The sequence below is a fragment of the Anas platyrhynchos genome, chromosome 4, assembly GCF_047663525.1.
Source record: "Anas platyrhynchos isolate ZD024472 breed Pekin duck chromosome 4, IASCAAS_PekinDuck_T2T, whole genome shotgun sequence".
Taxonomy (NCBI): domain Eukaryota; kingdom Metazoa; phylum Chordata; class Aves; order Anseriformes; family Anatidae; genus Anas; species Anas platyrhynchos.
Genome location: NC_092590.1, coordinates 35,391,091 through 35,405,608, shown reverse-complemented (window position 1 = coordinate 35,405,608; position 14,518 = coordinate 35,391,091). Strand labels below are relative to the sequence as shown.

Sequence of the window (14,518 nt, the reverse complement as noted above, 5' to 3'; positions counted from 1 at the left end):
AGAAGAATCAGACAAGGGATGCGCTCAGTTTGGGATCCGAGGATTTATTTGGATTTCATGAACAGCAGACGTGGGAAAAGCTGCAGTGAGCAAAGACCCAAAATGCTGCAAGCACTTGTGCTCCTCGCTTTCAATTAAACCGAAGCCAAGTTTGAACTTTATTCCCTGGTGCTCAGAGATTTTTACTGTTCTCCAGAGCCAGCTGTAGCATGACTATGGCAACAAACTTTTTCCAAGCAAGATCAGTGTTTTGCCCTAATAAACTCAGCAGTACAATATCAGCAATCCTTGAGAGAATGAAAGTGAAGTGTCCCCCATTAGTCACAATTTCTAAACTTGCTTCATTAACAAGTCAGCTCCATTGTTCTCTAATCAGAGCCTGGGCCAAAAAAGCAACTTTCCATCTAGTCACCATCAGCTAAGCAAAAAGCAGGACAGATAATTCTTCAAAACCACTATATTTAGTATCAGCGAAACACATTTTACCAGCAGTGAAATGCAAGTATTGCAGCAGTATAGAACAATAATGCAGATAATAAAGCAAAACAAGATATGGCATGGGAAAAAGTCCGTATATACACTGTATTACTCATACAGAAAGCAACACAATCCCCACTGTCCTAGTGGCAAGTCAGCGTAGAAGCAAATTCAAGTGATTCTTCTACCATCATTTCTCACCTACTTCTTTTTGTTAGGCATAATGCTAAACTACCAGTTTTAGTACACACATCTATCCAAGTGAAAATATGTAAGCAAGCTTCAGTTTCACCCTTGCTGCCGCTATTTCTCAGGGACAAGATTCCCAATTGTTTCCCTGAATGTAGCATTTGAATTCTCAGCTAAAGTTCTTGTAACCGAATGACAGTAAAATATTTGTCCACACAGAGATACTTACAATTCGCCAAGGTTCTGTCCTCTGCTATTCAGAAAAAAAAAAAAAGTCTGTATTTATAAAACAAGCGACTGATATCTAGAACAGCGATAGCATCCCTCCCCCTACACTGTGACTCTCCATAGCAAGCCATGAGATTATACCCTCCTTCTGGAATTAAGTGCTTATTCTAACAATAACACTTCAATAGCCTGTAAAACTTTTCAATTAAACAGTCGTCAAGCAGCCTGATAAGGCACAAAGACAACTGATAGCTGGAACAAGAGCGAAACAACAAGTTTTGCAGCCCTCCTAGCTACTGCCAAACAAAACATTAATCAATGAGTAGTCAAGAAGCAAACAAACTACCATTACCTTTCTTTGCAAAACCGGACAGGTAATTTTACTTAATTGTAAAATTTCAGCCACCTTCAAAGCTCAAGAAGAGCTTTAAGTGAAAAACTTAGGAGTCTTTTGAGTGCTATTGCACCACTGTGGAGTATCAGCAAAGAAAGCAGCAGCACAGTAACTACTACAAAGATAGACTCTAGAAAGAGCTGCACAAGGGTTATCCTATATTGTCCTGACAAGTAAACAAACATGACTTCTCTAAGTTATTAAAAATAATTTTCATTATAATGTTTTCCTAATTAAGTTATCAATCCTCGTTTTGCTAATTGCCCCTGACCAAGTCTTTCAAGAGAATTTTACGGTCAGATGTTCATTTAGGCTTCAAAAGATTCACACAAAAATGAGGCTTCCTCCACAACACAATACACTGCCTGGTATTTGTGATCAACGGCACTTTTTGGTTTGCTTAAGTTTCAAAATTAATCCTGTTTCATTTCAGTTCCAGTCCCCCAACAGTAGAAAGTCAATGGAATTTGTGCTCTTAAGTGACCTAAGAGTACTTGAAAATCCCGCTCTTCAGAAATCAAATTTGTGCTCCTCCAAATAAATAAATGCAAGCTTAGACTAATAAAAAACTCCCAGTACTTTTTTATTAACAATGAAAAACTGACAATCATTTTTGTTCTGAGGCAACAGAAGTATGTCACTAAGAAGTTCAACAAACATTTGTAGCTATCGATACAGCAAACATTTATGCGCACACTCAGCCTCCCACAGCTAGACTTACGACCGATTTTAAGTCTATAGGTCAATGACTGAAGGATCAGGACTGAATTTAATTAATCTATCCTTACCATGTGTTTAATAAAAATTGATACTATAACCTATCAGTCGTGATAAAAGAAATTTAACCAGAGTTAAAACGCATCATAAGCGTCTTCAAATTGTGATAGCAATTGTGACAAAAAAAAAAAAAAAAAGATTATTTCAAATCTTGCCAAACTGACACCCAGAAAAATAAAGACTTTAGAGGTTTGCAGAAAACCACCAAGCATTAAACTTACCTTTCTTCACAAGGGTACTCCTTTCCAGAGCCACAATCAATAAATGCAAGTTGACAAGGCACTATCAACAACGCTGAGCAAGAGGCAGCTTCAATTACAAGGGCTGAATTTTTGTTTACTTTGCCTGCTTGCAACAGTTGAAATGCTAACATAGGAAATAAGCTATTTATTATTTCAGAAAGATCCTGTTTTGTTTTAATTATTATTTTTAATAATCTATATCATCAAGACACAATCTTGAGAGTTTCTGTGCTGATGTTCTTAACACAGGAACAGCTATACAGGAATTGCCACTTCCTGAAGACACAGACGAAAATTCCTCCTCCTTACTTGAATACCCTTCGTTTCCACAGGGTCAAGCAGTTCTTCAGTAAACATCCCCCCACAGCCTATGCTTCAGCTCAGGCTGCCATCCCTAGGATTGACTTCAGCCTTGAAATGCTAGTAAGCAGTGGTCCCCAATAGCACTTCCCCTTTTCAATGAAAAAATCAAGCAGTTAATGTAGAAATATCTGTCTTTTATGGATGTGCACTATTTCATCAAAAATGACTTGAATATAGAAGAATTAGCACCTGAAGAATGGTCTCTTCCAGACCAAAGAGACCAACTTCAAGGGACTATGACAAAGGCAAGTGACAGAAAGAGCAAACGATAGTAACTGACTGTCACTGCTCCTTCCAACACGGACACTAGACAGCAATATAGACAGAAATATATACATGTAATATAGGAACTAGACAGACACATTCAAAGGAAGAGCACTTCTTCATGCCCTAGCCAGCAGACCTGCAGAATTTGTTGCAAAAAGACGCAACAGAGACGAAAATTTCACATGGATTCAAGGAAATAGTGGAGAGGTTCAAAGAAGAGAAATTGTTCACCAGTTTCTGAAGAAACAGAAACCATCTCTGGCTCAGAGGTTCCCCAAGCCGCCTGCAGCTCTGTATGGAGAAGTGTCAACCATTTATCTCGTTATCAATTTTCCCTATGCATCCACTTAGGGATGTTTTTGGGATGGGCTGCGTGACAAATTTGGGAACAGCAGAGTTCCTATACACCATTTTCACTTCTATGATTGGTATCAGACATGGGGAAAGAAAGAACTTTGGTGTGATCTAGTATGGCAATTTTTGTTCTAAAGCTATTTAATAAATATGTTTTAAAATAGATCATTTCAGTTAAAATATGGAACCAAGTATTTTATTGTTTGGATTTCTCTCCCCCCAAACCTGACAAGCTTGATAAAATACATTAAATCAAGACATTTTACTGAATTTGACCTTTCATTCCAAAATATTAGAAGTTCACGACACCTCTAATGAAATATTTTTATCCTCCACCACAATAGCTAAAGCAGTTTCACAACTTTGTGCAAGCTCGCAATAGGCGGCACAGTGACCTGCTACCCAGCAGTCCTGGCTGGCATTTTTCTCCTGAGAAAAGCTACAGGAATCACTCCAGGTTGGGTGTGTGGTAGTTGGTGGGTTGTTTTTATCCTACAAGCAATAGATGGAAGGGCACATGACGTTATCTGTCCATTACCTGGAGAGACTCCTGCTCCTGCTTGCTCCCTCTCCACTGCAACACAGCTTGCAGGCTCTCTGTCAGCTGAAGCCAAGGCCTCCTAGACCCCAAGTTCAACATCTACCTGAGCAGATGTGTTTCAACACTCAATTGCACGATTTAGGGGAGTGGAAGAGAGCTAACCACCTTCCCATTAACACCTTGTTCAGAGGAAATCCGCTACATTGGGCATTTTGCCATTTTATGAGCAAAAATCCGAACTGGGTTATGTGAGAGGAGTGAGAAAAAGTAACCTGCAAATATTAAAGATTATATCAACTTCCTAAAAACGTCCAGTATTCTAGTGTTCAAAAAAAAAAATCTTTCTTACATTTAAAGGAGCCAGTAAATACGATGTAGAGAGTTAGACAAACAAACCTTTCATCTATCAGCAAGCTAGCTGAAAAAATTGCTTAAAGAAAATTATTTTTAAACCTACACAGGTGGGTATCGGAGAACATACACAACATAGTTTCTGTTCAGGAAGCTTTTTTTTTTATTATTATTATTGTTAGGCTGGCAGAACTTGACGACAGCAGTGAGAACTAAGGAGAAATAGCTGAAAAGCTGCCTCATGAAGAGCCTTCCCCAAAGTCGCAACAGGCTAGTAAGATTAATCTTGGTGTTGGGGGAAAAATACTGTTTTTGTTTAGATAGCAGCAAAAAAAAAAAGCATCAAAAGGAAAAGCAATAAATGACCTACTACTTTACAGAAAAGGGTTAATAGCAGAAGGCTGCATTCTGTATTAAAACTCCTTCACATATTCACTAGTGATCCAGCAACTAACAAGTGGTGAAGTGACAAAACGGACTCATGCCAAAATTATTGAGGTTAAGAGAAGGAACTGTAAGGATCTTGGATAATGTGACCACGCTGAAAGAGTGATGATACGTGACAGACAATGACATGCACTGCTTTGTCTGTGCTTCTAGGCGCATATACTACTCCCTGACTTTCGGGATTTCAGCAACAAACTCAGGGAAACAACAGGTTTGCTCTGGGCAGCCCCCTAAAGAATGATGCTCAGTTAAATGCCAGGATGTGGCTGAATACTGCATTTCAAGGAGAAACTTCCTAACATAACAGCACAACGTCAAAAACAGTTTGAAATGCTAATTAAACTAAAGCAGTTTTTTAAAAAAGGTGAAAGTTGACCAAAGTCATCTTAAATCCCATGCCAAAACACATGAAAAAAAATCAGGTGTGTTAACATTAGAGATGCAACAAAATAACACATAGGAAAGGGTACAGAGAAAGAAATTCAGAATGTGGGAGCTACACCTGGAGTTTTGTAACAAAAACAATATTAGTTACAGGGCTAAAGCCTCACATATAAGATAATGCCAAAAAATCCTGATTAATACAGGGAATAAAACAATTGTTTAGACCCCAAGATTTTGTTCAATTGAAAAACAAAACAAAAAAAAGAAAATCCTATCAGATTTTTAAAAGGATTACATTTTAGTAAGCAGCATAATCATCTTTAACAACAATTTTAAGACTGATCTTGAAGAACAACAAACTAACCACAGTTTTACACATGAAAACTACTTGATGGCACTCCAACACCCTTTCAAAAAGCGGTCTGGAAGAGAAAGGAGTGAAAGACAAAAAAAGATCAATAAATTCCATAATGAGATCCCGACCCTTTTCTGGAGATGGCAACTGTGGGATGGTGAGAGCAGCAGAGAAGTTAACTCTACCATCAGCAGAATTCTTGAATGTGATTTTTTCCCCCCTCTTTGGCAGCAGGCACAGTAGCTGTGCTCTGCTCACAGCACATGCTGCCTCCAGCCCAGCTAGCAAGCTGCACAAAGAGGAGGTCACACGTGGAGCAGGGCACTGCTCAGCTGCGAGACCAACAGATCCGTGATGGGGAAGGGCACAGAAGGCATCAGGACAGCAGTGAGAGCTGTTACTGCAGTGCAGGGCTACAGCAGCAGACAGGATACAAATCCATAGGAAGCAACATTTTATTAGCTCTGCTGCTCGTAGTGCTATTTGTTTCCCTTGTGTTTTACAGATTTGAATACTAATTTTGCTACTCGCTGTAGCTTTGATCGCTGTGTCAAGTGTCATCTTACTGAATAAAAGGATTAGTTTGTCCAGGTTGGCAATGCTGTGATTGTGATATGAAGAGAACTGCAGGGAAAACCCTTTGAAGATCCAGTGCACACTCATTTTTGTAGACTGACTTGGAGCAGTAGCTGAAGGTGGGGTTTTTGTCACGCGCATACAGCATGAAACATATGACAATACTTATGCAGTTTAGTATACAGTTTGTAAGCATTTATAGATATTTTTGCTTGACTTTCTGCTCAAGAGGGGCAAACCCACTCTTCCCTTACAGAAAAGCTAGAAGCACCCATCTTGGCTCACAACCTACCGGTATCTGAGAAGTGCACAGCAGCACCGCAACAGCCAGAAAGGGGCAGGGGGCAGTAAGATCAGCCCTTTTGGCTGTAGCACAGGCCCCACACCAACTTCAGTAGATCAAGCCACAATTGTGAGGTTTTGGGGCACAACTGAACTGATTTGGGACAGCCACTGCCCAAAGGGTCCCCCACCATCCGCGCACACTCACCCCATCCCGTGCCAGCTCTCGCTCATCGGTGTGACACCGAGCCGACTCCGTTTTAGTTCCCTTCTCACTTCATCTTGAGCTGTCAGCTTTATACCATTTTAGTTCCCAGAATTTAATTACCAAAAATCTAGATTAAACCAAAGACTAGCACAGCAAGATGGCAAGGGGTGAGAGAAGCCCTTTGGGACCATCCCCTTCAGCAGCAACTGAACAGGTCAAACACAGCATGAAAGGACAACGCATGTAAAGGCCAAGTGAATAACACCTCTGGAGTCCTCAATCTTCCCACAGTTGGGAAAGATATTATGAAGGGTAAATTGTTCCAATTTCATTTTTTTTTCTGTTTTAGTCTTCTAGGTTGCGCCTAACCTACACAATTAATTTTGTTCCCACCGCACTGCAGTGTAAACAAACAACAGGAGTGAGAGGGACCCAGAAGTTAACATTTCTTTTGTGCCACCAAACAAGCTTTTGTTCTACCAGTCATTCCCAGCACCCTTGTGAAAGGTTCCCACAGCCCGTGTAAACAACACGCGAGCTGAGCTGGATGACTGTACCTACCTCCTACACAGCCAGCCAGCAACCGCAGCATGCAGCTCCCCTACCTAGAGAGCCGCGCATCCACCCCAAAACACGGGGCACCACGCGTCCCGACCCCCCGAACAGAAGATCCTGCCCATGCTCCTGAGTCATGCCGAGCGTTATCTCACGCTCCTGCGAGGCACAACCAAACATCAGGAGGGCTCCAGCTGAAGTTTGACCCTCCTGTGTTATTTCAAGATCAGCCCACTTCTTTTCTACTGCGTATCAGGAATTACTTGGTTTCAGAATAGTCAGGCATAACAGTATTCAGAGGACAAAAAACAAAACAATTTGCAAGATTTACCATGGCAATAAGCTATAAAGCTAGGAATTCATCAACACCAAAAAAAAAAAAGGAAGAAAGAAACACAATGTCCTGAATACAAACACAACTGTGAATGTTAAAGTTGTTTTGCTACAGCAAGCCCCGTCTAAGAACCACCCCAGTTTTAGTGCCGGGTATGTAAAACTAAGTTAAACACCCAAACAAGCTAAGAAACTGTCACTATGGAGGTGATCGGTGTGGTTAATGCAAACACACTTTTGTGCTCGAGGTTTGAAAATGAAGAGTTCGGACACCTGCCCGTTACAGAGCCCACACAAAACACTCTCAGCAGGACCTACTTCACACGTACTGTTGCTTTCCTGGAGGGCGCAGTGTCAAAGCACAGTCAGAATTACTGAGGGGCCACCAAAGCCCGTGTGCTGTTGCTGCGATGTTTTAAATGCAGTGACTTTTACCTTAGGATGACTTGGAGATGCCCTCAAGATGTCTAAGAACTGTTACTATCACACCCTGCAATAAAGAAAGAAGTTTGCTGTCATTTCAGCGATCCACCCACTCACAGAAACAGCACGGATCTGAACACACTCATCAGCTCTTGCAACAACAGAAGAAATGGCCATGGCAAAAGAAAAAAGAAAAAAATCAGGAACAGATGTTCCAAGCTACTTACACAAGGGTATCTCCAGGATCTGTTTCAGGGCCATCTCTATTGCGTGGAAACCCAAAAGATCTTTTGCTTTGAGCACCTCTGCATGAATTAAAACTAAACACAAACAGCAAGTGGAGCAGCAACACCTGGCAAACTGCACGTTTACTATCTGACCTAGCTTGGGCCACGCAACGCTGCTTAGCAGAGACGCAGCATTTGCTAAAGCAAAGACGTAGGCATCAGATCTTCCACGGAGATTCAAAACTCTGCCAAGCTATGTGAGACCACACTGGCCACAAAAGATGAGTAAAATATTTTCCAGAGAGACCTGAATCCAAAGCTGTAGCTTTTGTTATCACTATTAAGCAGTTATGATCTTGAACACTGAAGAAAAAAATCTTTTAAAAAACAGCTTTACTAGGTGATGGAGAAGTCAACAAAAGCGTGTATCCGCTATTGTCAGGTCTAGCATAGAAACGCCAGATTTTGCAGCTCCTGGAATAGCTAGTGAGAGACTTCTCAAGCATGAACTATGCCACAATGCTGAAAGGCTTGCACTCGCCAGGGAACACACTGAGCAGCTTACTTTCCTAAAAAGGGAAGCTGGAAAAAAGCTTGAAACCTTTTCTTCCCCATTGGCTTCGGCTTGTGGTGTTTTGGGCTTATCACTCATTCAGTGAGACAAGTAGCTTGTCCTGAAGTAGCCTGTTCACTTCTGAAAACATTGCAACCGCTTTCATTCCTGCAGATACACAAGGATACACATTCTGTCTCATAAAGCATATCGTGTATTTTACACAAAGAGAAAAATATCCTTTCAACTGAGGTTTATAATGAGGCAGACTCCCCGCAAGCATAAGCGGATCCTGTATGCTACAGCAGATCTAAACGTAAAGCTCCACCTTAAAGAAAAGGTGGAAAACCTTTTCCTGCAGAATGTGTGCTCCAGAAATATTCAGCACTATCTGAGCACACCGAGCCCACGTGTGCATTAAGGACATTATGCCAGTCTAAGCGGGCAGCACTGAGCAGAGACTGTCAACACCACACTCCCTGGGTTTGCCGTTCCTGTCCTTCAGGAGTTCAAAGTAATTGCTACAACCTACAGCACAAAACCACAGGTAGGTAACCTTAATGCTGCATTCACAAATATTTTGTTCCAATTAAAATGGGCTCTCAGTACTCCTCGTGCAGTAGGCTTGACATCAGGAGGGGGTTCTTCACAGAGAGAGTGGTTGCACACTGGAACAGGCTCCCCAGGGAAGTGGTCACTGCACCGAGCCTGACTGAATTTAAGAAGAGGTTGGACTGTGCACTTAGCCACGTGGTCTGAACTTTTGGGTAGACCTGTGCGGTGTCAAGAGTTGGACTTGATGATCCTTAAGGGTCCCTTCCAACTCAGGATATTCTATGATTCTATGAGCTCTCCACCTTCATCTCCTTGATAGCCCCAACCAAGGGGGCACACAACGGACACACCTTCTACCTTCAGAGAGAGACATCAACATCAGACCAAAAGGCTGGGGATCTGGGAAGGGGAATCTAGTAACAGGCACAACCATTATCCTAGAATGAGCATAGATTTCTAATTTTCAAAGAGGATCCACTCATAAAAGCAGGGGCCAGGGATGAGAAAGAATGAATCAAGTGCCTGGGATGGCCACGTAGGAGTGCAAGATTCATCGATGGAGATTTAGAGGAGTATTGGGGAAGCAACCACAACTCCTCCTTCCCCACAGCTTCACAGTACCCTTTCTGGGTGCCCCGAGGACGCTCACCCCTCTCGGCTCCCACTCTTGCTGGGCAGCTCTCACACCCTGATTCAGACTGCAATGGCCACCACTCATCATCTTGGAGGGATTTGGGGCAGGGAAGAGAGCAAATCTTGCTCTTGCAGCTGTTTGCGAGCATACACTTCCTGAAATCATCTTGTCAGTGTTTTGCTAGCAAAACAGCACGCATGAAGACTCCTCATCCTTCAGTGCAAAGCTAACCATCTCAGCTCAAGACACAAAGATGATCTGACCTAAACAAGCTCGTCTTGAACATTAAGGAGTATTTCACGTCTCCTCTTACCAGCCAAGCTGCAGGTGCTGTATTCTCTAGCTGATGGTAACATCTCAAACTGTCCAGTAAGTAACGGGAAAAGATATCTGCTGGTTTCTTAAAACATGATGTTATGGAAAAATACATTGTTTCCCCCTTGTAAAAACGAATGTGATTACTTCAGAGAATACTGAGAAAACAAAGTATTGAAGAGCTTCTGCATAATCGAGACCTGTCTGTTTTGCAAAGATGAGCAGTCTTGAAGAGATGTCACCAACTTTCATGTACCTTTTGTCACAGTGCACAAGTTTTCACAGTGAATAAGGTTCAACTCAGCAATTTCTTTTCATCCTGGCATTCCTCATTTTTGAAGTATGTATCCTTGTAACATAAGTTACAATATGCATGTGTTATGCTTCCGAATCTGAAACATTTTGGTCAAGCTCTGAAAAGGCTCTTTAGAGAGTGTAAACTTCAGCGATATGGGCTGCAAGTGAAAGTGCTTACTGACACAAGCCATATGCACAACATTGACAGAAACACCAAGAATATATTATAAAGTGCTTAGCTGTAATGCATGCATCAATACAAGATAAATGTTGGAGTGGCTGATCAGAACCACTGGTGGTAAGAACAAGGCAGGATTCACAACGCCGCGAACAAATCACTCCCGTTTCCCCTTCCTTCTCACGAAGTGTTCCCTCACGACTGAGCTGCAATGCCTCTTGCATTCATTAAAGCCAAAAAGCGTCTCAAAGTTCTCAAAGGAAGAATAACAATGACAATGATCAAACCCACAGCTTAAAGTTCAAGTGCCTAATGGAGCCATTACAGTTAGTTACTGATTCCTGCTGACCATAGCGTGGAGCTAAGTTAAGATCGGTTTATTTCACCCATAGCCTAAACGAAGGTAAAGCCTGAGAGCCCCGTTTCGTCTTCTGTTGAACATGAAACTGCGACAGGTTCAAGTTTTCATTGTCTCTCATAAAAAAAAAAAAGTAGAGGGTATCCATCCCAGCTGACAACTGCTACATTCAATCTAAGTGACCAAGGCAGATACCCATCCACCCTTGCCTCCAAGCCCCCAAATGCAGGCGAGGAGGCCACTGAGGGCCACTAGACACACAGGAGCAATGTGGGCCACAGCCATGGGGTGATATGTTGGGAAGGTTGCTTTGGGGAAGAACCCAAAGCACATGGAGCTGCTCACAGCCACACATCAGTGGCTGGAGCCACCACAAGATGTGGGTGATCGGGCTCAGCGGGGCTCTGGCTTAAGCCAGGTCAGCCTCCATAACACAAGTGGCCGCAGCACCCAATGGCCAGGCCAAGAATCTTCTTAGCAATGAGGGAGCTTCCAAGATTATGTGGTTCACGTTTTTGTCAGGCCAGCATCCAAAGCCTTTGCTGCCACAGGAGCCCGTGGAAGCGATGCTGGTGAACAGGCCTGGTCCATCCGTGACTGGGGGCACATTTCGGTACAGAGCCATCCATCGCCTTCCACAAACTCACTGAGCTACAACAATACTTTCTGTCACGGAGGAGCATTTACAGGAGCGATTACAAGCAATCCTCATTATCTCTGTCAAGAATTACCTGATATACACAGGCTCTGTCAGAGGAAGCCGAAGCAGCTCTGCCGATTCTGCCTTAATGGCACTTTTATTTCGAACATAATGTAGGTAAACTCAGTTAACAAGCACGCACTCTTAAGAGAAAGAGCCAAAAGATTAAACACATTTGTTAGCTACAGCCTGAATTTAGAACTGACTAAAGGACTGACTAATGCTGACTAAAAGACACTTCACTTAGTTTACTTTAAAGAGCCAGAAGAGCATTCCTCTCTGTTCAATAACACGGCCAGGCCTAAAACATCGCACCCTCCTCTCCTAATCCAGAAAGGAGAAACACCGCTGAAGTAATTAACAGCACTTGTGCAAAGTACTGCGTGTGCACATAATGGGAGGAAGTAAAGTTAGTTTGTCAGGCTGAAGATACAAATGATTTCTCTTCCTAAGCTGGCAAGTTTCTCTAATAACCAACACAAATGAGGCTCGCATGCTCTCCGAAATACCCATGCCTTTGCTACCGGACAGATGCTATTGCAGCAGTAAAAGGTTACTCAGCTCGAACAAAGGAACTACGTGGAGTAGATCTAAGCTCTAACAGGAAAAATAAACTTAAGCCTGAAAAAAATCATAACATAAGGTGATATATTTTCTTGAAATATTTATCCACCCGGAACAGCAAGAGGAACGCTCAAGTGCCATCAACAGACAGAGCGCGGCTGCCACTAATAACAGGATGACGATGGAGTGGGAAAGGGCAAATTTAAGTCTGAAACCAGGAAGTGACACAAAAGCAAATGTAATCACTGTATCAGAAAAGAACACAACGACGCCGTGCTTTTCAGCTCCCGCAGATACTGCACACAGCAGAAGGCTGACCGACCATCCCTTCAGCTCTGCGGCCTGAAGGGAGGGCAAGCTCCTGTCCCGACCTCTGGCTCCTGCAGCAAGAAAACCAAAACCTGATCCGAATGAGGAGTTCAGTCCTCCCTGTTTTGTCTTTCAGACTGCAGTGACGACAGGGAGCTAAAGATACAGAGTTATTGGGGTCTGAAGTTGAGCCTTCTTACCTGTCAGCACGTTTGGCCCCAGAAAGAAATGTAAAAGGGTCAGGTGCCCTGCCTGCCTGCAGGTTTCCCTGCTGGCTGCTGTGCTGTCCCCACGTCTCCAGCAGCTGCCCCTTGCTCAGCGTGCGGGCGCAGGGCACAGCTGGGAGACGCTGCCCCTGCCCTCGGACCCGCAGCACCCATGTGCAGCGCGCAGCCCTGGTACAATACACACTGCCGCTACTTCTCACATTTTTCCTTAATCCCAACTCCACCCGGTGAAGGCGACACAGATGGGGAGGGCAGAGAGGGGCCGGGACATCGCTCTGAAGGTGCCCTCACGCCCCCAGCAGCTTCCCCCAGGGCTCCAAGTTGTGGCGCTCACCCGAACCACCCCACAGAGGCACCGCAGCCGCTGCTCTCCCCCCCACGGTGCTCCCCAGCGGCGGGCTCAGCCCCGCGCCCCCTCCCCGCCCCGGGGCGCTACGTGCGGGGAGGCGCCGCGGGGTCCCGCTCGCTCCACGCCGGGGCATTTCCATCCCCGCACCCAGCCCCCCCGCCCCCCGCCGGTACTCACTTGTCGGTCCCGGCCGCGCCGGGCTCCCCGTGTGCCGGCGGGGCGATGCCGGCGCTGCCCGGAGCCCCCTCCGCCGGCCGCCCCCCGCCCCGGGGCCGGGCCCCCGCTGCGGCTGGGCGCGGGTCGGCCGCTCACATGGAGCCCGGCTGCCGGCGGCGGGGACGGGGCCGGGGGCCGGGGGGCGAGGACACGGGACGGGGGCGGGGGGCGCCGCTAGGGCCGCGGCGGGGCGGCGCGGGGCGGCCGTGCGGCGGGGCCGGGCGCTCCGCTCTGCGGCATGGGGGGGGGGGGGCGCGGGGCGGGGCGGGGCCGGCGGTGGCGGGAGGGGGCGGCGGGAGCGCGCCCCGGGGCCGCTCCGGTGCTGGGCGGGGAGGGCGGGAGGGGAGGGGAGGGGGGGGGGAGCGGGCGGGCGGCGCGCCGGCGCGCCCGGATGACAGCCGTAACCTGGCAACAGGCCACGCCCACCCCGCCGCGCCACGCCTCGCGCGGGCGCGGGGCGATGACGCCGGCGGAGGGCAAGGTGGAGCCCAGCAGGTAGCGCCGCGTGGTTCAGGCCGGGACAAGGGGGCGGGGCCTAAGGGGAGGGGGCGGGGCATCGGGGGAGGGGGCGGGGCCTAGGTGGGGGCGGGCCGCGCGCAGCCGCTCTGGGCGGCCGTTGGCACCGCCCCCTTTGCCTCAGCCCGCGCTGAGGCGGGAAGGGAGGGGGTGAAGAGGGGGGTGGGGGGGGCGCTGCCATGGCGAGGGCAGCAGCCCGGGCAGGCGCAGACCCCAGTTGGACAGCAGTGTCCTCACCGAGAAACACACGCTCAGAACCAAACACAGGTGCCCGTGTGGCTTTACAGCTCCCTGCCGTGCCCACCTGTGCCGTGCATCCCCAGGGAGGCAGCTCATGGTGCTGCCTGACCCCCAGCCACCTCATGGCCAGAGGCTGTGTGGCCACGCCAAATGGCTGCTGCCATCTCCGCAGCTGCTTCTCAATGTTTTTCACCCTTTGCTGTAACCTTGTTTACCTGCTTTTCCTCTTCTTGCGTATTAAAAACAGATGGTTCAGCTTATCCTCGTCTCCAAACCTCCCTCTCTTTTCCCTTTTTTCCCTCCCCGCTGTAAAGCTGTTACCAGTCACGCTAGCACTGGTCCCGTTGGGCGCGGTGCCAAGGATGGCATGCTGGCAGCATGTTAATCTGCGGAGCGGGAAGGTGGGAGCCACAGCATCTCAAGAGCAGCTCATGTGAGAGCCAACACTCCCCAGCCCTCGTTCCCAGCATTTCAGGATCATGGGGAGGCAGGAACCGCTGCTGCCAGCAGCACCGCCTGCTGCCTCGCCTCCTT

The 14,518-nt window shown here is 46.4% G+C and overlaps 1 protein-coding gene and 1 long non-coding RNA gene across 2 annotated transcripts in view; one reads left to right on the top strand and one right to left on the bottom strand.

Annotated features, from left to right (window-relative positions):
- FBXW7 (F-box and WD repeat domain containing 7) overlaps positions 1-13,350 on the bottom strand; it is a 164,303-nt gene extending 150,953 nt beyond the window's left edge. Inside the window, exon 1 of the mRNA XM_027456658.3 lies at positions 13,190-13,350. The gene's annotated coding sequence lies outside the window, so the exon portion shown is untranslated. The remainder of the gene's footprint in view (positions 1-13,189) is intronic.
- A 248-nt stretch (positions 13,351-13,598) lies between these two features.
- The window catches only part of LOC140002449 (uncharacterized), a 38,625-nt gene continuing 37,705 nt past the window's right edge, over positions 13,599-14,518 (top strand). The window contains exon 1 of the long non-coding RNA XR_011809062.1: positions 13,599-13,723. This is a non-coding gene — a long non-coding RNA (uncharacterized lncRNA). The remainder of the gene's footprint in view (positions 13,724-14,518) is intronic.